A 23137-nucleotide genomic window follows, 5' to 3' on the forward strand; every position below is an offset into this window, starting at 1 on the left:
TTTGTAGGCAGGTTCTTCCACTTCACCAAATACTCCTCGATCGTCCTTCTTCTCAAGGAGCACTCTCTAAAATAACTAATCTCTTTTGGAGTCAATACCAATTTTCCTTCCTCATCCAAGGGAAGCAAATATGAAGAGACCACAACATTGTGCCCAAGTGTCTTCTTGAGGGGCTTTTCTATCACCAAACATCAAATCAAAAAAGTTGGGAGCTTTGTATACCATATAGTGCCATGAGAGGGGACATCCTAATGGACATATGGTGGGAGGAATTGTAGCAATATTCCCCCAAATGTAGTCATCTCACCCATGCTTCTACTACTCCAAGACATAGTTTTTGAGATAGTCTTCCAACCATTTGTTCGCAATTTCCATTTGCCCATCAGTTTGTGGGTGATAAATCATGCTTGGAGTAAGCACTATGTCGCACAACCTGAAGACTTCCTACCAAAAAGTGCTCAAGAACTTGTTGTCCCTGTCACTTACAATGTTTTTTAGGTAGCCCATGTAGTCTTAACACCTCATGAAAGAATACATCAACAACCTGAGCTACTATAAACCAGTTGGTGTTGGTAAAGAAATGAGCAAATTTAGTCAATCTGTCCACCACCACATAGATACAATCCTTGCCATTAGCCCTAGGCAACCCAGTGATGAAGTCCATCGAGATACTTTCCCATTTCTGATTGGGTTTAGGTAGTTGTTGCAACAAACCAACAGGTGCAATATGCTCATCCTTGTTCATCTAATAGGTGTGGCCCTCCTTGATATACCTCAAGACATCATTCTTCAACCCATTACAAGAGAATCTTTCTTGGATATGCATGTATGTCTTGAAAAAACATTTGTGACCAGCAAGTGGGATGTCATGAAAAGTATGTAAAATCTTCCCTTTCAACTTGGATTCGAGCACTAGAAGAATTCTTCTCTTGTACAAGATCATCCCATCCACCAATTTTTACTTTTCATAATGTTCATTGCAAACTGATTTTTAGCATAATCAGCGAGCAAAAATTCCCTCCAATTAGTTGTAAGCTCACGCAATGAGCTCAAATGAGGTCTTTTGGAAAGAGAATCAGCCACAATGTTATTCTTGCCTTTAATATACTCGATGTCAAAGTCGTAAGCCTGTAGCTTACTTACCCACTTCTTCTATTGCTCATTCAAATCTTTCTAGTGCATAAAGTGTTTGAGACTATTATGATCTATTTTGACTACAAATTTTCTCCCCACCAAGTACTATCTAAACTTGGCCAATGCGTGCATGATTGCAAGCATCTCCTTGTCATAGATAGAGTAAGACTTCTTAGCTCCATGCAACTTCTTTCTCTCAAATTCTATTGGATTCTTCTCTTGCATCAAAACAACACCAACTCCTTCTCTTGATGCATCACATTTCAATTAAAAGGGCTTGGAGAAGTTGGGTATAGGCAAAATAGGGCACAAACTCATAATCTCCTTAAACTTGTCAAACAGTCCTTGTGCCTTTTCTAACTAGCTGAAAGCTCCCTTTTTAGTGAGATCAGTGAGGGGGCCAACAAGATGTGAGTAACCCTTCACAAACCTCTTGTAGAACCTGCATAGACCCAAGAACCCCTTCAAATGTGTCAAGTTATTAGGTGGAGGCCAATCAACAATAGCCTTGATCTTTTCGAGGTCAACCTTGACTCCCTCTGCACTAATGATGTGACCAAGGTAAATTAGTTCTCTCATTCCAAATTCACATTTGGACTCCTTAGCAAATAAGGATTTTGACTCCAATATACTAAGCACTTCATCTAAGTGCTGCAAGTGCTCTTCCCAAGTCTTGTTGAAGATGAGGATGTCATCAAAAAATATCAACACAAACTTCCTTAGCTTCTTTTGAAAGATCTTATTCATGCAAGACTGGAATGTAGCAAGAGCGTTAGTCAATCCAAAGGGCAATGACTAGAAATACAAAATGCTCAAAGTGGCACCTAAATACAGTCTTCTCAATATTTGACTCCCTCATGCAAATATGATAATAAACCAATCTAAGATCAATTTATGAGAAGAAAACCACTCCATGTAGCTCGTCAATGAGCTCATCAATCCAGGGGATGGGGTATCGATTCTTGATAGTCTTCTGATTTAATGCTCAATATTCTACGCACATTCCCATGGTCCCATATTTCTTCCTAACCAGAACCACCACTTAATCAAATGGACTCTTACTTGGACAGATAAACCCCATGTCCAAGAGTTCCTTGATGGCCTTCTCTATCTCATCTCTCTGCTTCTTAGGATATTGGTATGGAGTGGTAATAACCGATTTTTCTCCTTCGCCCAACTCAATGATGTGTTCAAATCCCCTATCAGGAGATCTCCCAGGTGGTAAGTTCTCAAATAATTTGCTTCTTTTTGTGATTAACTCCTGAATATCTTAAGGATATTGCCTCTTTACTTCAACAGGATTGGATGGCATAATCATGCACTCCTCTGCCCACTCAACTTGTCCATGGAGAATTAGCTTTTCCATCCTTTTTAGTGACACAATACGAGGGCCTCCATTTGACATCCCTCTCAATACTACCTTCTTTCCTTCAAACATGAATTTCTACTCCATGGTTTTCAAGTTAAGTGTGATATCTCTAATAGATTGCAGCCATTGTATGCCAAGAACCACGTCATCAGTTCCTCCAATGTTGACAACATAGAAGTCATTCTTGACTTCATAGTTACCTAGCCTTATTGACATATTGGAAACCATCCATTTGCAACAAATGGTTGACCCATCAACCACCATGACCTTGAAGTCTTCAGCTTCATCAGTGACAAGGCCTCTCTTTGTAACAATTCTAGCATCAATGAAGTTGTGAGTTTCTCTAGTGTCAATTAGAGCAACAAGTCGATGCTCTCCCAATTCTCCTTGAACTCTAAATGATTCATTCTTGTGATATCTCAAGAGTTGGGAAACTGTACCCCCATTATCTTAATCACTTTTAGGCCCTTTTAGAACCTCTTCATACTCACTCTCCTCCATATCAATTTGGTGTTCTAAAATTTTAGAATCTGATCCATCAGTAGAATAGGCTTCCAGCTGACGTGCACTGCCCTTTCCATGACATGTATGACCTAGGGCCCATGGTTCTTTGCATGAATAACATAAATTCTTCCTTCGAAGCTCTTGGCAAAGCTCTTCATCCATCCAAGGAGGAAACTTCTTGGACTAATTGAAAAATTTATTCTTGTCCTTTCAATAGGGGAAAGGCTTGGACTGAAATTTAGTCTTAGGGGCAGCCAACTCCATGCTCCTAGATTTTCTGATTGCTTCAACCAAGGTGGGTGGATCAAAGGCTTTAACCCATCCTTTCAAGGGTTCTTCAAGTCCTTCAATGAATAGAACTACTAACCTCTTCTCAGAAATACTACTAACCATAACTGAAAGACTCAGTTATGTAAGTGTCTAAAGAGCCCCGTTGTTTGAGTTGAGCCAACTCCCTAAATTTCACCTCTAGATCCTTGGTATCAAATCTTTCAATCATCGTGTTGGTGAATTCAACATAAGTATTAATCAAGCTATGTCCAAGGGTAACCAACCCATGATACTACCACTCATGAGCAGCTCCATCCAAGTGCAAGGTAGAAAACTTGATGGCATCTTCTTCTAGAATTGGCCTCAAGGATAAATAGTTGTCCAACTTCTTAACCCATGCTCTAGTCTAACACTTATTGCTCCCATCAAAATGAGCTAGAGGCACCTTCCCAAGAGTTTTTTTATAGTCTCTTGGAGTGGAATAACGGTTTTCATATCTCCCATCCTTTTTCTTCTTCTGTTTAATGTATTAATCAAGGGTAAGAATATTCTGAATCTTCACTAGAAGAGAGGCATACTCCATGTAGCTTGCTCTTATCTCATTAACCATTGGAACCTCAACTTTAGGTGGCAGTGCTTCTCTACGAAGGAAGATGGGTTGTAAAGGCCTTGAAATAAATCTAACGGGGATTCCACCATTGTTTCTACTCTAGTTACTTCCATTCCCATTTCCTCCAGAGTTATTAGAGGTGCTAGCATTATTTCCATTAGTGTTTTGATTAGGAATTCCACCAGCATTCTAATTTAGTTTTGCCAACAATTGGGACATCATGTCCAATATGATATCAAACTTCTTTATAGGTCTCTCTGCGAACCCATTAGAATCTGATGTTCTTTCTGCCATGTTATCAACTGAATCAGTTGAATCAACCACTATCTCTTTGCTCCTTAGAACATCTAAAAATGTCTCTTCTACCAAAACACATGGAATCTATTAATATTGTCTTTCTTTCTCTTTGTTGCAATATCTAATTTCTTTGTCACTCATGGGAATCTGTGACTGCACAGGATGGCAGGACAACTAGCTCTGATACCATTGTAATATCTCCACAATTTTTTTTTGAAATTCACCAATTTACAACACAACAAAGACCCATTAGGGTTAGCAATGAAAATACAATAATTCTAAAAATTGCAACCCTTCCACTTTCTAATCACCAAGTGCCCAATTTGGGAAGGTGAGAGCATACAGTGTTGAGGGGGTCACTAGTTGCAAATACTAAAAATTATTACAAACTTGGGTAGCAAGCCAGCCCCTTCCGCATATACAATGAGTGGCGGAAGTTCTAAAACTTCCTAGTAGTAAACCAGCTAGGAACAAACCAAACAACTGAAACAACAATCACTCTAGTTCTTATGCAATAGGGGGACTAGAAATGAAAATTACTATCAACTCCACCACTTATTCAGTGGGAGGGCAACACTACAATCATCTCAACCACCTATGCAGTGGGAGGACAATAGAGATAGGTGGCATGAGGACAACAGAGATAGGTGGCATGGACAGCCTCTGCCACTTATGCAATGGGAAATACAAGTAAATTGCAGCAAAGGGATTGATCATTACTAGTGAAACAATCTTACAATAATGAAATCTGCAACTACTGTCAAAACAAGAGAATTATCAACTCTAATAGAAATAAAGTTCTACTGGAGATTACAATGGACACTGAAATTGCAATCCAATCACACAGTTAATCAAACAGAAATGAAACTATTTACAACACCAAAAATGAACCAGCAACAATGAAATGCACACAACTCGCTCAAAACTCCACCAAATAGCTCAAAACTGGCAGCAAATGAATGCTAGAGGGTAGGCGATCAGAACCCCATCTCAACAACCCCATCAAATCACCACTGAAAATGTTTCATGCTGCCCTAGGGTTGGCTACAAATGTACGACTAGCTGGGAAGTTCGATCAACAAGAGAAAAATGCACATCAAACCACTTGTCACAAGCCTCCAAATGATGAATCATTCAGCAGAAGGGCTTCCAACGAGATATTACCTAGAACAAATAGTCACTCGAGCAGGAAGATATGATTGAAAATGAAACACACCAAAACCAAAAAATCTCTCAATCTCTTCGATCAACACGATCTATCTCTCTGGATGAAAGATAGTCATAAATAATCAGCTAGGTATTGCCTTTCAAGAACGAAACTGATGGTTGCTAGGAAGCTCTCAACTTCGAAGCTCAATTCTAGCACCATTCTAATAGCATAACATTATCATTCATCAAGCATCCATGAAATGAGAGCTCAACACTTTTATTTGTAGATTTTGGAGGCTCAAATCCAAATTTACATGGCACCCAAATTCACCTTTTTTTCACTTGCATTTAATTTCATGACCCCTCAAGGCTTGGGGTCCCCTCTTAAACCCCTCCTAGTTGAAATTTTCTAAGGTCCATATGTTATAGCATAAAAACATCATAAGCGTGAAATATTTTTCATTCTTGGAGCCACCTGACTTAGGAAATAAAATGAGACGAGGATAAAAAGATATATATTTCCCTTCCTAAGTCATTCCTCCACATAGATTAAATATTAAAACCTTAGGCTAAGGTAGTAATATATAATAAATCACCTTTAATTCAACAATTGATTATTGCCAAATTGAGCCGGAAATTGAAGTACTAAAACCATCAAAACTAAATTGGGTTGTAGCTCTACACTGAACTACTAAGAATAGTACCTCCTATAACACTTACTAAAAATAGTATGTCCTGAAAACAAATCCAAAATATTTCTCTTCAAACCTTGTGGATGAGCTTAGAAAACCCAGAAAAACCCAGAAACCCTGACAACTGCCATCAACTTACTAAAAATAGTAAGTTCATAAAACTTCCCCGAATAGAATGCATGTCACACCTTTGCAAATATCTTAGAAAACCCAGAAGGAATATATGGTATGAATTATATAATTCCAACTAGTACATCATCAAACAACACATGCAGATCTCCACAAAAGTTGGAAACCCTAATTTCTAGTTCCAAATAGCCTATAGGTCCCCAAAATAGGCTAATGGCCAACTGAACTTCTCATCACTGAGAAGGGGATTGGCCAACTAAACTTCTCATCACTAAGAAGGGGACATTACATACTCAACTTGACTTGCATCTATCAAGGAATAAAATAAAGTGTAGGATTCACTCAACTCTAAATCCCAAGATTGTCACCATGAAAAAGGTGATGGTACATGGAAGCCCTCACACCAAATTGAAAGAATAAGATATAGATAGCCATTAGAACTATACACTACAAATCAAAATGAAAGAACATGATGTTCCAACTATTTTACATATCTCTCTTCTGATCCAAGCAATGCGGCTTACTCTCCTACTGACTCTATGCCTAACATATATCATCCACAAAAAAGATAACATTGGTAAGAAAAGTAACTCTATCTCCTTCTTACTACACAATGAAATAAACATATTATTTTAGACTACAAAGAAAAATCTCACCTTGTTTCTATTGAAAATGATAGTAATTATTTTCATACGGAAGACAACCCTCTTTTTGATCCCCCGCAAGTAAGTGTTTCATACAATCATAGAACATTGGGGTTTGACTATCCTTTCTTAGAAAGCTCATGTAAATACTTTTATACAAATGAATCAACTTGGCGTCCTCATGCTAGAAGAAGTTAAAACTGATGATATTACATTGAAGGACACTCTTTCTTTAATTTATAAAGAGGTTTGGTTTCATATTACCAACCATTCTAAAGGAGGGGTGGTATTGTTTTAAGCTTGGCCACTTGTTTTTCTAAACATATATTTAACTTTGGAATAGATCCTTACAACTATTGCTTTTGGGTCACAATCCTTATCCAAGACACTTTCTATGGGTTTTTCTCCATCTATGGTCCCAATACACCAAATAATTGAATTCTTCTCTAAGACTAGTTGTGCTTGCACCTCTCCTTGGAGAAGTAGGTCCTTGGAGGATATTTTAATATGGTAGAACACTCAATTGACTACAATTCATTCAACACCACTAGTTTACCCCATATAGAATCTAAAGCTTGGCCAAATGAGTTATAAACTCTTTTGGAGTTTTTGATCTTATCTTAGCTAAATATAATTTACAAAAATCTCATCAATTACCACAGAAAATTATCATGAAGTATCTCTATATAAAATGAGTTGTCTTGATTGGTTATGTGTTTCCCCTAACTATTAGGTTCTCCCCTCTATTACTGATCTTCCTATTTAATTGAACCTTTAAGTCACCCTCTAAGATCACCTACCAATTCTTAATACTTTTCCCCTTCTCTTCCCATTGACCCTTCCTTCAAGCTTAATATCTCCCACATTAAGCATCATGATTGTATTGATAGCTTTCTTTCAACCTGGAAAGTGGATCCTAAACCTTGATAAGATCATTAGATTTCTTCATGGGAAAGAACCATAGCTAAGGGCACTTTGTTTCTACATGACTATGGTTGTAAATTTGTTTCTTGTAGAAAGAGAGATGAAATTTTCTAAGGGAATGGCTTGAAATAAAATAGTCTCTTCTTTTGCTAACCCTCTAAATATTGTCTTCCATGAATCTATTGCTCACATAGAAAAATTAAAACTTTCAAAATCAAAAGATCCCAAATCCATGCTCATCTTCATAAGATCAAAGAGGGGGACATAGGAACAATTTCTTCTTTCAATACCTTTATCATAAGCATAAAAAATAACATCTTTCTCCTATCCAGAACTTTGAAGGTTACATTAAAACTAATTTGCATGTCTAATATGATCACTATAGAAATATTTGAATATATGATTTTTCTAGCGACCCCTTCTTCCATATCTAGAAGAAACATCTCCACTTGGATTACTTTCAAAATAGACAATAAGTATATCAAATTCCTTGGATTCCTCCTCTAAATAGAATCCTTAGACAATGCTCTTTCTCTTGTGGATCTACAATAGAGCCCATGGGCTAATGCCTTCTGATGGAATTTAATAAAAATTTATAGCCTCACATCCATGAAAAATTTTACTATGTTTACATTGAATTCATTGAAATTGTCACAATGATTATCAAGATTATCTTGAAATGCAAAGACAAGGACTCAATGAATGTTTGGAGGTCCATCGACCTCTTGAACACTCTTACAATATAATAAATAAAGTTTTGGTTTGAAGAATTAAGTGTATTACTTAAGAGATTGTTAGACAAGAACAAATTGGCTTCCTAGGAGGTAGAATCATTCTAGATAACCACCTCCTTTCTTAAGAAATGATTAAATGAGCCCAACAAATTGATCAAGATGATTCAATTATAAAGTTGTATTCTGATAAGGCTTATGACCATATTCATTTTTCATTCAGCTTGAATATGCTCAAGTGGTTGAGATTTGGCCTTATGATCTACAAATATATCAAAATTCTACTTGCAAATTTTGGTGTTTGAGTAATGGTTAATGGTTCTATTTCCCCTCATTTTCCTTTGTATAATTATATTTGCCAAGGATTTCTACTTGCCCTTGTTCTTTATGTCCTTTTTGCTAATGCTCTTAAGTACCTCGCTCACAATTCTCTTTCTTCCAACCTCATCAAAGGTATCTCCCTCTTAAGGAATTTCACAACCCTCAACTCACATTTTACAAATGATGGTATTCTTTTTTATGCTCTGCAAAAAGGATTGTTATGATATTATCAAGACAAACGCAAAACACACAAGCAACAAATCAAGTGTTAGTGTTAAAATCACAAATCAAACACTATCCTAAGCAAGCATATCAAGAGAGACACAAGACATAAAATAGAAAGATTGATAAATCTAAGAAATGTAATAAGGCATCTCAAAATAGCCTCCACCATGCTTTTAGCTTCTCCTCCCTTGTTCCTCTCCTCTCCAAGTTCCAAAATGAGTGTAGCTCTCGGTTGCTTTTTGCACTATTCTGGATGTCTTATGGAGGCTCAATATTGTAGAATAGATGATTATGAGAATGCAAATATGAACAAGCTAAAACAAGATATTATCTAATTATCTAATGTTAATTTTATCCCAAAATGACAAATGTAAATGATTATGCTAAATGCTCTCTAAATTTCACTATAAGTTAGATGCATACAAGATTTCAAGATCTAGATTATGAAGAAATGAGCTCTATTTATAGGAAAATGGAGCAATGGAGAGTTGAGATTGAGTAATCTCATCAAGGGTCAGGATTGAGAGGTTTATGATCCATGTGAGGGCTTTCAACCCAATCCCAAGATGACAAATGTCAACATGAGATGGGTTGAGAGGAGAGGGAATAAGCATTAAATGCTTGACATGACTTGAGGGTTAACTTGGGAGGTAAGGTTAATATTGAGTTGAATGAGTAAAGCCATTATCTAATAAATAATGTCTTTATCCAATGGATAAACTCTTGTGCAAGAGTTAGTAAGGATAACCATGGTCAAAACAATAAATGCTTGAAGAGACCCATGGGTTAAATGAGGGTTGAGTTAGAGGTAAAGTATCTAACCATGGGGGCAAGTGGTTTTAACCATAAATGGTTATGTAAGAGCCATTAATGGTCATGTAAGAGCCATTAATAGTCATGTAAGAGCCATTAGTGGTTTCAAAGACTTTAGAAGTTAGTTTGTTGAACACATAAAGCATTAAATGTTTTTCAAAGACTTTCAAGGCTTTGAGAAGTGACTCCAAGTTGCTTAGGAATGTGACAATATTTAGGGGATGGATTAGGCTTAATTAGGAATGATTAAGAAGTGGTTAGAAGGGTCTAGAAGGGGATTTAGGATTGCAAGTGGGTTTGGTGGGTGAGGGAAAATAGGATTTTAATTAAAATAAAATTAATTTATTTCAATTATGGTTGCAACTTGCATTTGTAGGAGAATGCAAGTGGGGGGGGATTTAATGATTTAAATAAATGTTTTAATTATTTATTTAAAAGAGGAAAGGGGATTAAATTAAATAAATACGATTTATTCATTTAATTGATTGTGAATTTGGTTTAATGAATTAATTAAAATAAATTAAATAATTTATTTAATTAATAGGAGAATGATTGAAGATGAATTCATTTAATTAATTGTTGGGTAGTGGATTTATTAATCAAATAAATAGTAAATATTCATTTAATTAAATGGATAGATTTATGTGACTACATTTGCCCCTCTTCGAGACAGTGTGGTTTATCGTGTCGTTTCAAAGAAAGAAAAATAGGCATGAAGAAATATGCCCCATAAATATTAATTTAGTGGGTGGTATGCCCCCTCGAGGGATGGGTCGAAAAATTTCAGAAAATTGGGCAATCTCTCAAAAAAGAACAAGAATTGGCAGGGAGGTAGAAGAGAAGATAATAGCAATAATGGTAAAAGAATGAAAGAAATTGGGAGTAAAACAAAGAAATGAGAGGTGTTGGAAGTTCATGAGAACCACAACGATGAGCGGGGTAAAATTAGGTTTAGGGCTTAGGGTATATATGGAGGGGAAGGGGTAAAAACAAGGTCATTTGCATCCATCTCCACAACAATCTCGAGCTCTAATAGTGACTTTTGTGAAAGAGCGAGCAACAGTCAACATGCCGACATCGATGGTAGATCATCAGCTAGAGCGGGTCCGTCGATTCCAACGGCCAGATGACTATGGACCAGTGGTACACAAATTTGAATTTTTGTTTTTCATGCATTTTTGATATGTTTTTGCAAGCGTCCAAGTCCAACTAAGACAATAGCGCTAAAACTGTGTTTTAGCACTCTTGTCACCTAAAATAGCGCTTGTGTGCTGCTATAGCGCTAGTGTATAGTGGTTTTAGCACTATCGGTTGTTGTAGCGCAGTCATGAAGTAGTATTAGTGCTATTGCATTTTAGCACTATCGAGTCAATGTTGTAGCGCTATCATAATGTTATAGCATGGTTGTATAGGTCTTGTAGTGCCTTTGTTGTTTTAGCACCAATGTGTAGTGGTTTTAGCATGATTGTTAGCAGAATAGCATTTTTGTCCGAAAAATAGATGCCCCAGTGTTAGGAAAAATGATCTCCTAATGCCGATGTTGGGTGGATGGATGGATAGGTTATTTTGAATCATAGAAGCCTTGTTGAGACTAGGCCATTATGATAAATGCCTGTTGTAGTCTAGGTTTGTCATGATCGCTTACCTATGAGACCCGAAGAGACTTGATCAAAGTCTTTGTTGATAGTCTAGGTTTAAACTTAAGAAAGTTTCAAAAAAAACAACTGATGATGATGTTGATGTGTGTGCATAGGAGGATCTTCCTATGCTTCAGATGCGGGAGTGGCATCCGAGCACACAACAACTATGAGATCAGCTGATTGAGGTAGATATTGATTATGTCGTAGCGATTGGACTATATGACATGATGCACATGCCCGTGATTCAGACGAATAACAGACTAGTGACTGCATTAGCAGAGCAGTGGCACAGTGAGACTTGTACATTCCATTTATCGATGGGAGAGATGACCATTACATAGGAGGATGTGTGGTGGATTTTGCACATTCCTATCTAAGGGGATCTGGTGATGTATGATCAAGGATTGGGTACATCAACGGATATTCGATGAGGATGTCTACATTCATGATGGCTTTATTGCATGGGAGGAGATAGTGGCTTTATATGAGCCATTACCAATAGTTTTATCAGGCATTGTCAGGGGTTTATTATGCCCCGATCGACGATCGCATGGACTGGTCGTGGGTTGGGGCCAAGTGATTGAGTGTATGGTGATAGATGGGACCCTCTATGCATGGGGACTATGTGTGTTGTCACACCTATATAGGGAGCTACATGAGGTGGTATTTCGAGATACGAGCTTTGTGGGAGTTGGCATTACTTTGTTACATATTTGGGCATGGGAGCACCTGCCAGTTACACGATCAGTGTGCTTGATATTTAGGGTGGTAGATCAACCCTACATATACATGTATGGAGGTATGATGAGTCAGCCCCACTTGGAGAAGTTGGAGTGGTGTTGGCGAGCATTGGATGATTTGGATGCAGTGATATGGAGGCCATATATTGAGTGTGAGCCTTGGGAGGATGATGTAGAGGCTTTTCCTTATGTATTTATGACATGATATTTGATTGGTAGGATGTCCTACAATGTTGAGAGACAGGTACCAGGTAGAGTGATGAGGCAGTTCGGTCGGAGGCAGGGATTGTTGAGTGGATTAGGGGAGTATGCACGGGTGGTACGTGAGAGATTCCAGTGGGGGCCAGTGTTACCATATGATCAGGCCTTAGCCAAGTTCTAGACTTTACAGGCGAGACCATGGCATATGAGATTGGGGATTGTGGATGCAGGAGTGACAGAGGAGTATATGCAGTATAGTACCACACATCCTATTCCATGCATTTCAGATCTAGCTGAGTCAGTACCATAATTTGAGGATGATAGGAGATAGTGACGAAGGAGAGGAGGCAGAGGAGGAGGAGGAGGTAGAGGTGATAAAGGAGGAGGTGGTGGTGGAGGTTTTGGAGGAGGAGGGGGGAGGGGGTGGAGGGGGTGGATTTGGAGGTGGGGGTATATTTGGAGGTGGAGGTGGTGGAGGAGGGTGGTTATAGTGGAGAGGGAGAGGCAGGAAGTCATTGTGAACGTCATAGGGTCCTTTGAGTTAGGGAGGGGTTAGATTAGGTGGTAGGGATATTGGGGAGGGAGATGCACCGATGGATATGGGAGAGGGAGCTACTGGTGGAGGAGAGGGAGTTATAGGTAGAGGAGAGGATCCTATGGGGATGGGAGGAGGAGGAGATTTGCTAGAGCATATGCTAGTATATATGCAGACTCAACTTACAACAACTGAGGTAGGGGTGGAGGAGTGTGAGGCAGAGATTGCAGCTAGAGATGTTGAGTTGTTTGCACGGGAGTCAGAGTTGATAGTAGTGAGGCAAGAGTGGGATGATGCTCTGGATAGGGTGATGCAGCTGTGGGAGAGATTTTGGATCTTGGAGGGAGCACAGGGATAGGATGCATTATTGAGTGCACTCCAGCGAGCAGGGGGAGAGGTTGCCTATTGGCGGGGTTTATATGAATGGGTGGTGCCATCTAGTCAGCGAGCACTGAGTTATTCACATATGTGTCGGGTGAGATCAAAGCGGTCTCAGAGGATGCAAAGCAGTGGTGGTGTTATGGGTCATCCATGACGAGGTAGTGCAGGTGGTGCAGGGGGTAGTGGTGGAGTAGGCGGTAGTGGTGGAGCAGGGGGTAGTGGTGGTTCAGGCGGTGATGGTGGTGCAACATCTAGCCAGAGTGCCATTTGAGAGAGATTTATGTATTTTATTACATTGTCATTTTGGACTATGACTTGGACAGCTCTTCGTAGCCAATATTTTTGACATCATTGTACTTTAATACATGTTGTAGATAGGAAATCGGAAATCATCAAAGCAATAGACAAATTGGTCAAGCTCAATCACGAACGCTAAATGCAATGATAACAATCCTAATTACATTCAATAGAGACATGAAAGCAAAACATTCAAGATTGAAAACTAAGCAAACCAAATGCAGATTTGAATGTCTCCTTCATGTGGCTCCATTGTCCTTCTTTCTCCTTCAAATGGCTTTGTTTGTGGATCTCACCTACTAGTGCATAAGCATGATGTGAAAGCAAGTAGACAAGATGATAGCACAAGAATACTCAAAGCGTGATTGATTTGACCAGGGACTTTGATTGAAGAAATTCATCCAATTTATAGATAAATCGGAGAAAAGACAAGATTAGCATGAAATTGATATTAGAGGAAATTGATCTCAAAAATGGCAAAATTGAGCTGAAGAAAGAAGGTTATGACACCTTCTATGTCATGAATTATGACATATTGCCAATGCAAAGGTTAGAGGACTAGAATCTGAAATAGAAATAAACATTTAGGAATTTAGGAGAAATTAGAAAATTAGGTTAGAAATGATTACTTGGAAATTAGGAAATTGATGAAAATTAGGTAAATTAATTAATAATTTTTCATTCATTAATTAATTTACAAAAATAGGAGGAATTAATTAGCCAATTAAATAAACATTTAATTGTGACAAGAAGACTTAGGATAAATAAATAAATCATTTATCCTAAATAGAAAATGGAGAGAAAATGACAAACAAGGTTAAATGAATAAATCATGAAACCCTAGAAGATAAATTAGGAATGCAAGGACGACAATTAGGTCTTGATGTAAGATTGATTTGATGTCGATTCGATCATGATTTTGAATTGAAAAATGATTTGATTGATAAATGCGCCAATTGACAAGGAACAATGACAAATTGATCCAAATTGACATGATTGAGAAGGACGACGATCGATGTCAAATCGATCGCAAAATGACAAAAATGACAAGATTGGAAATGACCATGATCGATGACAAATCGATCGCAAGATGACAAGATTGTAAACAACAATGATCGATGACAAATCGATCGCAAAATGACAAGATTGATAAGAGGACAATGATCAATGACAAATTGATCACAAAATGACAAGATTGATAAGAGGACAAAACCCTAATTAGGATTGACGATGTCCAAAATGATAACAAATGAGCATGCACATTGATGCGACAGGATAAGATTGACCAAAATCATGACTAAAGATTGTTGTCGACAAGACCAAATTCGAGAGTGAGATAAATGAAGAATGCAGAAGAATGATTCGATGCTCGCAAATGATAAAGACCAAGTGCGAATCATAGGAGAAATGTTAATGCGACGCAAAAACCTAAAATAAGGCAATGCACCAATGTTAAAGTATGACTCCGCAAGCGTTGACCATTTTTAGGTGTCTACACATGTATGTTTTTGTGAGATGATATATGATGTGATATATGACGAGATCCCATATTTTGTGATGATATGTATGGGTTTATGCAGGATGATGATTATGATTTATGCTTAGATGAATGTTATAGATGTTTTTTCTTTCTATATGTGTATGATGATGATTGTATGATGTGTTGTTGTAATGCTTTATGTATGTAATGTCATGATGACTATGTATGCAAAATGGTGAATGAATGATGTTGTTTATGAGTTAGATAGTACTTGTATTTATGTTGATGATATGATGATATGCAGCTGGGTGTGTGTAAGATGAAAATGTAACAAATTGAATGGTTTATGTAAATGTTCATAGATGGTTTTTTTTTTTTTAAATGAATGCAAAAATGGATAAACAAATGGCGATTCAAAATTTTATGTGATGATCTTAAATGAATGCACATGTAAAATGAGTAAACAAATGTTGAGACAAATGTTTATGTTTATGATTCTAAATGACTTAAAATATGACTAAGTGATAAATGAAAGTGAAAAGATAATGCAAATAAATGCAACTAAGGGATAATGAATAATTGCACCTTAATGCAATTAAAAGGATAATTAATGCATCTTTAATGAATTTGAATGAAATTTGTAAGATGAGAATAAAATGAATGAGTAGAAGAGTATACTGGATGGATAGATGAATGTACTTGATTAATAGATAAATAAATGCAACTAAATGAATCTAAATGAATGTATTGTAAACAAACTTAAATGATGATGAATGATTTTGAATGACTTAAAATACAATTAACTGTACCTAGATGACTAAATGAATGTACGTTAATGGCTAACAATGGAAGTAAATTAAATGATTGGAAATTTATCAAATGAATCTAAATGCCCTTTTTGCAATGATGAAATGATGCAATGATGATAATGTAAGTAAATGATAATGAATGAAACTAAATGATATTAGATGCACTTAAATGAATATCTATAATGGATGTAATGAACCTACATTCAAGTAAATGATAATGAACTAGATGCTTTTAAATGCAACTAAATGTAATGGAATGAAAATGCCATGCATTCATGATAGATGAATGCAAGTTGGTGAGAATTTGCATGATGCACTGATGATGTATCAGAGAACTCCGTCATGATTGTATCCAAGACTAATTCATATTAAATAACTTCTCGTATTTTAACTTGTTCACACTTGCATACAACCCATAAATATGAATAATGAATGATCAAATGGATGGGCGGTATGCAAGGGAATGCAATATAAATAAATGAGATTTGTAAATGATGATCCATAGTGCTTTTATTTTTCATCATTGAGCATGGTAGTATCAATCTTGGATGAGGCAGTAGGAACCAAGTTTGGAGCATTGTACCTGTAAGCAAGTAGTATAGATAAAACATGATGGACCCTCCATTCTATTTCATGTGCAAACGGTCGAGGTATACGCTATAATCAGTAAGCCATAGTGATCCATGACTAGATTTTTGCATATGATCACGTAGCTTAGTGAACTTCCCACGTAGACACAATTAGTACATCCCGACTACTCTAATCACTTGTGGATATACCAAAGTAGTGTAGGAACATAATATAAATGAATAAATAACTTATCAAACTGACCAAGTACTTGATAGCTTAAACAAAATTTTCTTGTCAAAGAAAATGTCATCTTTGTCTTTGTTTTGGTGAGGAAAGATTCATCCTTGTTTTGTGTGTGGGGATGTGTTGATTGATTGATTGATTTGATAAGTGATCGTCATTTGAGTAGCTCAAAATTTTGGGTTGATGTTTGTTTGTGATGTGTATGTACAAAGGATTTTATGTGTTTGTCATGTTTTTGATCAATTTTTGTTTGTTTTATCATGTTTTTTGGATTTTGTGAGTGTTTTTTAATGTTTTTGGATTTTGTGAGTCAGTTTTTGAATGAAGAACTCAATTAATCACAAGTAATGTTGAATCCACTTCCATCAATAGGTTAAGAGCCTTGCCCCCAGTTTAGACATTACTATGAAAAGCAGGATGCAGGACGCATGAAGTACTAACCCTGATTGTCGATAAATAACAAGCCTTGGTTTGACTGATGGATGAATGGATGCAATGAATGTGATTGCAACAAGTCTGAAAGACAATGAAGCCATAGCCTTTACGAGTGGCACCTGTTTGCTAGGTTTTCACCATCACACTTACCCAAGATGCCACTAGAGTGGTTGTTCACCATTTGAATGCATGATTTTTCTTTTACTATTTTGAATTTTTTTGTATTTCCTGCATGACATTTATCTGAATGTTTTTGGTGTTTCTCCTAGTATGTATGGAAGCCTGATGCTCTGTATAGATTATGTATGAAACCATTTGAGGTGCATGTTGTTGATCGGATCTGCTAGCAGTTCTCCTTCTGAAGTAGCCAACTGATATGCCCCAGACCCAAATACAGCAGTGATAACATATGGACCCAGACAATATGATTCAAACTTTCCCTAATGTTCTCGGTTTGGTTGGTTACGAGGATTATCTCTGAGAACAAGATCACCTACCTCAAATGTACGAGGTATAACTTGATGATTATAGCTTATGCTTATGCACTATTGATAGGCTTTGATGTGGTTGTATAGTTCCAAGTCTTGAAGATGGAAGACCCGGTATGCTTCATCATCTATTAGATTATACAAAGAAACTTGTAGAGATGAATGGCTTTTGCGCCATAGACCAGTGAGTAGGGAGTTGTGCTTGTAGGGGTTCGAATGCTAGTTCGATACACCCATAGTATTGGATTTAATTGAACGTGCTAATCACAACCAGCATCATTGACTATCTTCTTGAGGATTCTCAATATGTTATTGTTTGATGCTTCAACCTGACCATTGTCTTGTGGCTAAATGGGAGTGGAAAAGCAGTGTTGAATGTGAAACTTCTCACAGAACTCACGAACATCTTGATTTTTGAAAGGAAGTCCATTATTTGTGATGATGGACATGGGTACACCATACTGGAAGATGATGTAATTAAGGATGAATGAGATGATCTTCTTGTCGGTGACTTGGGTAAGTGTAATGACTTCGATCCACTTAGTGAAGTATTCGGTGGTGGTAATAATGAATTTGTGGTCGTTGGATGAAGATGGATGGATTTTACCCACAAGGTCAAGTCCCCATTGACAAAAGGGCCATGGTGTTGTGGTTGGTTGCAATTAATGTGCTGGTGCATGTATCAGGTCTCTGTGAACTTGGCACTTCTTGCATTTTCTGACAAAATAGTAAGAGTCTTATTCCATGGATGGCCAATAGTATCCAGACCGCATGAGCTTTTTTGCTAAGGAAGGACCGCTTGAGTGAGTCCCACAAATTCCTTCATGTAACTCTTCCAAGGCCTTTGTTATCTCATCTTGTTCTAAACATCAAAGGAGAGTACCATCAAGACTGCATCAGTATAGGGTTTCAGCAATGATGGTGTATCGAGCGGTTTGGCAAATGAAGGTTTTGGGTTGGTTATTCGATTGGTTAGGAGGGAGTGTGTGATCATGTAGGCAGGTGTAGAACTCACCGTACCATGGAGATTCAGAACCAGTAAGGCAACATATCATCTCGGATTAGGGGATACCATAAGCGAGAATCCAAAGTTGTTCTACCAAGAACTCATAGCGTGTTAAATTCTGTGGAAGATCTAGGAGAGATGCAATGGTAGCCATGGCATCAGTAGCTTGATTCTGATCTCTGGGTATCTGCTCAAAGGTGATAGTTGTAAATTATGCTTTTAAATTATCCACCATTTGCTTGTACGGGATGAGTTTATCATCCTTGGTCTGATATTTGTCTGTGACTTGTCAAATGACTAGTTGGGAGTCGCCATATATCTGTAGATCTTTCAGTTTCCATTGTATGGCTATTCTGAGTCCTGTTATCAAGGCCTCATATTCTTCTATGTTGTTTGTACATGGAAAAGTTAGCCTGTAAGACTTCGGGATGTTGTCCCCTTGAGGTGTGATAAACAGAATGCTTGCCCCCGAGCCATGTTTAGTATATGAACCATCAAAGTGTTGCTTCCATGGTTGTGCTACTATGATCTTGAAGATCTCTTCATCTGGAAAGTTTGAAACAAGAGGATGATCACCTATGAGGGGTGCATCGACCAACTGATCTGTAATAACTTGGCCCTTGATAGCCTTACGGTCCACATACTCAATGTCAAATTCACTTAGAATCATCACCCATTTGGCTAAGCAGTCTATCATTGCTTCTTTGTTGAGTAGGTACTTTAGTGGATTGATCTTGGCAATGAGTTGTACTTTGTGTGTTAATAAGTAGTGCCTCAATTTAGTGGCTGCCAAGTTAACTGCTAGGCAAGCTTGCTCAATAGGTGTGTAATTGAGTTAATAGCTAACCAGTGTGCAAGAGATATAGTATACAACACACTCTTTCCCTTCTGTAGTATGATGTGCCAATAGTACTCCCAATGTTGTAGTTGTTGCTGAAATATAGAGCAATAGAGGTCGACCTGGATCTGATGGGATCAGTAATGGTGTATTCATGAGATAGTCTTTAAGCATCTGGAATGCTTGTTGGCATATGGCATCCCATTGAAAGCGGATGTTTTTGTGTAACATGTGTGTAAAGGGATGACACTTATTTGCTAGTTGTGCAATGAATCTTCAGATGGATTGTAGCCGCCCTTGTAATGTCCTTAGCTGACTAATGTTCCTTGGAGGTGGCATGTCCATGATTGCTTTGACCTTTTCCAAATCAACCTCAATGCCTTTGCTTGAGACAATGTATCCTAGAAGCTTCCCTAAGGTTACTCCAAAGACACATTTCTTTGGATTGAGTCGAACACAATATTGTTCTAGTCTATCAAAGATTTTATCTAATATTTCTAGATGACCTTCTCTTGTTAATGATTTTGCCAGTAAGTCATCGACATAATCCTCTATTATGGTATGCATCATATCATGAAATATGGTGGTCATTTCTCTTTGATAGGTTACCCCTGCATTCTTCAAACCAAAAGGCATTATGTTCCAACAGTATGTTCCCCATGGACATGTGAAGGCAGTCATATGTTGATCTTTTGGAGCGATCTTTATCTGGTTGTAACTTGAAAAACCATCCATAAGAGAAAGCATGGCATGTCCTGTTGTTAGGTCCACGATCATGTCAATGTTTGGTAGGGGGAAGTCATCTTTACGACATTCCTTGTTTAGATCTCTGAAATCTGTACAGATACAGATGCCCCCATTTGGTTTGCCAATAGGTACAATGTTGGAGATCCAATCTGCATAATCGATTGGTTGGATGAAACCAACATCCAGGAGTTTCTTAAGTTCTACTTTAACTAGTACCGCAATCTGGGGGTGCATTTTGCGGATCTTTTGTTTTACCGGTTTAGCTCCTTCTGCCACGGTGAGGTGATGCATGACCAAATCAGGATCTAGACCAGGCATATCTGCATATGACCATGCAAAGTTGATCTGACACTTCTAGAAGAATTCTACAAACTTAGGTTGTTCCTCTGGAGTTAAAAGAGATGCTAGATGTATTTGGTGAGGAGTCTCAGTGGTCCCCATGTTGAATTATTTTGTTTCCTCGATGAGGATTGTTGATCGTTCCTGATTTGGACTAGAGGGGAGAATGTCAAACCTTTCATCCTCATGCACCTCATAAAGGTTTTCACTGTTGGATATGCTCTTTCTTTTTACTTTTTTGGGATCAAGCAATGCCACAGTGTGGTTTTCACTAGAAGATCCATGTTTTACTGCGATATTTTTGTAGCTAAAAGGTTTGGCATACGCCCCAAAGTATGATGTGCTATTAAGTTTGATGGTGAAGCTAGCTTTATGATCCCCGATTGGTATGTTATCCTGTAGTTCCAAAAAGTCAATGATCGCCTCATCATTTTTGGAATTGGTCAAGGCATGGGGGATTAGGTTGGTTCCATTCGATGAGTTCAGGATGGATAATGGGCATTACCTCATCAATTAAGTTAAGGTCAGAAGAGGTGTCAGTGAGGGTTAAGATAGATGAGTGAAGTTCATCGATGGCCTTCTCCTTGTCAAATTCTGGTGTTGGATTTGATGTAGGACCTATGGAAGGTTCTTTTGGCTCAGGAGCCCAAAAGGTTTTAATCCATGCCTCCTCGTAAACTGAGATATCCTTACGGGGTGGGGGAGGCGATGTGTCTTCCTCATCTGAAGTATTCATATTCACTTAATCAAATTCCCACTCATGGGAGTCGGTCTCTGAATCACTTTCTAACTTCCGATTACTGTACCATGTTGGGATTTCCTTTGTATTGAATAGTGCATTGGTCACGGGTTTATGCACTTTTATGGGTGAGATTGATGATGCTGCTGATAGGATTATGGGTGTTGGAGATGCCGCTATTGTGAGTATCAGTATTGTTAGCACCTTTTCTATTTCTGATGGAATTGTTGGGGATGTTGCTAATGGTATTGATGTTGTTGATGGAGTGATGGGGTTTGTTGATGATGTGGGTGCTATTGCTACTGCTACTAATGAGATTATCAGTTTTGTTGGGGCAATTGGTTTGGTTCTTAGTGTTGTTGATATAATCAAGGGTTGGGTTTCCCTTTGAATCTGAGCTTGGGAAGAGTTTCTTTTTGAAAGCCTAATCCAGTATTATCTTTCGGTTTCAACTCAGGTTGCAACAGCTTGTGTCACCCTTGCTTGCAAGGTCCAAAAGCACTCTGACCATCATATCCCATTCTTTGCATAATGGTAATACCTTTGCCATATTTATCTATAGGAAGATTAGCCTGTGGGATTTCCATGATGATAGGGTCTTTATAAATCCATTCTGCTAGGTCCTCATCCCTAGTTTCCTCTTCTTGACTTTTACCAAGGATAAAAGGTGCTAAAATGCATGCTTGCTTAGCCAATGGTATTTGAAGCAACTTTTGAGGTTTACCATGAGTTCTAGGGGAAGTGGGTAATTGCCCAACACAAAAGAGTTGGCTCAGATTGTATTCCCTAGTACCTTCCTTTGTCATTTTCATTTTTAGCTTCTATTGCTTTGGTATAGGGGTGTTTGAGCTAGAAAGAGAGGTTGGACTAACATATGATGTGGATAGGATAGCTTCTTTGTTGTTAGTAATGGTAATCTATGGCTGATGGTTGATGTTGTTACAATATGCAAATGGATTTGCATCTCCAAGGATTGTAATTTCTATACCATTATGAGGAAACTTGATACACTGATGATAGGTGGATGGAACGGCTTGCATGGCGTGTATCCAAGGTCTTCCTAATAACAAATTATATGGTAGAGGAAGGTCCAGAACTTGACATATGATGTGCTTCACCACTGGGCCCACTCGGATTAGTAACACAACTGCTCCTTTGGAATAATGCTTTGCATCATCATAGGCTTTTATGGTTATCTTTTTGCGGGGGTCCACTAATTCAACTGCATATCCCAATGTTGTGAGCAACTGTAATGTACATATATTCATGCCCGCTCCATTGTCAATCGAGACTCGCTTGATTCTATGTTGGTTGACGAATCCTTCAATGTGAAGGGATGTGTTATGCAGTTGTTGGAATGAAGCATTGTCACTTTCAGAGAAAGTGAGACATGGTGATGACCTGAGACTGCCAACCATGGCTTGAAATTGATCTGTATCACATTGGCAGGGAATGACACTTCTTGGAGAGCTTGATCCAAGATTGTTTTATGAGACAGGGATAGGCGGAAAAGCTATAAGATGGATATAAGTGTGGGCATCTTATCTAGCTTCTCTACAAGATTGTACCGCTTTGGGATGGATGTTGTACCTTATGGAGCTTCTTTAATGGTGATCTTGCTACGACGTGTAACAACATTGCAGGTAGGGTTGGGATCTTTGATGGTGAGGGTTGCAATTTGTTCATTGGCATCATATAGGTGATTTACAGTATAATTATAGGTGGCTCATGTATAATCGGTTGTATCTATGTTTCGCCCTGAAGTAGAAGGACCCCTTTGATCTTGTGATGGAAGTGGATTCTTAAACATAAGATGATCATTATTTGAGGTTTTTGG

This window comes from Cryptomeria japonica, chromosome 10, assembly GCF_030272615.1.
Source record: "Cryptomeria japonica chromosome 10, Sugi_1.0, whole genome shotgun sequence".
NCBI lineage: Eukaryota > Viridiplantae > Streptophyta > Pinopsida > Cupressales > Cupressaceae > Cryptomeria > Cryptomeria japonica.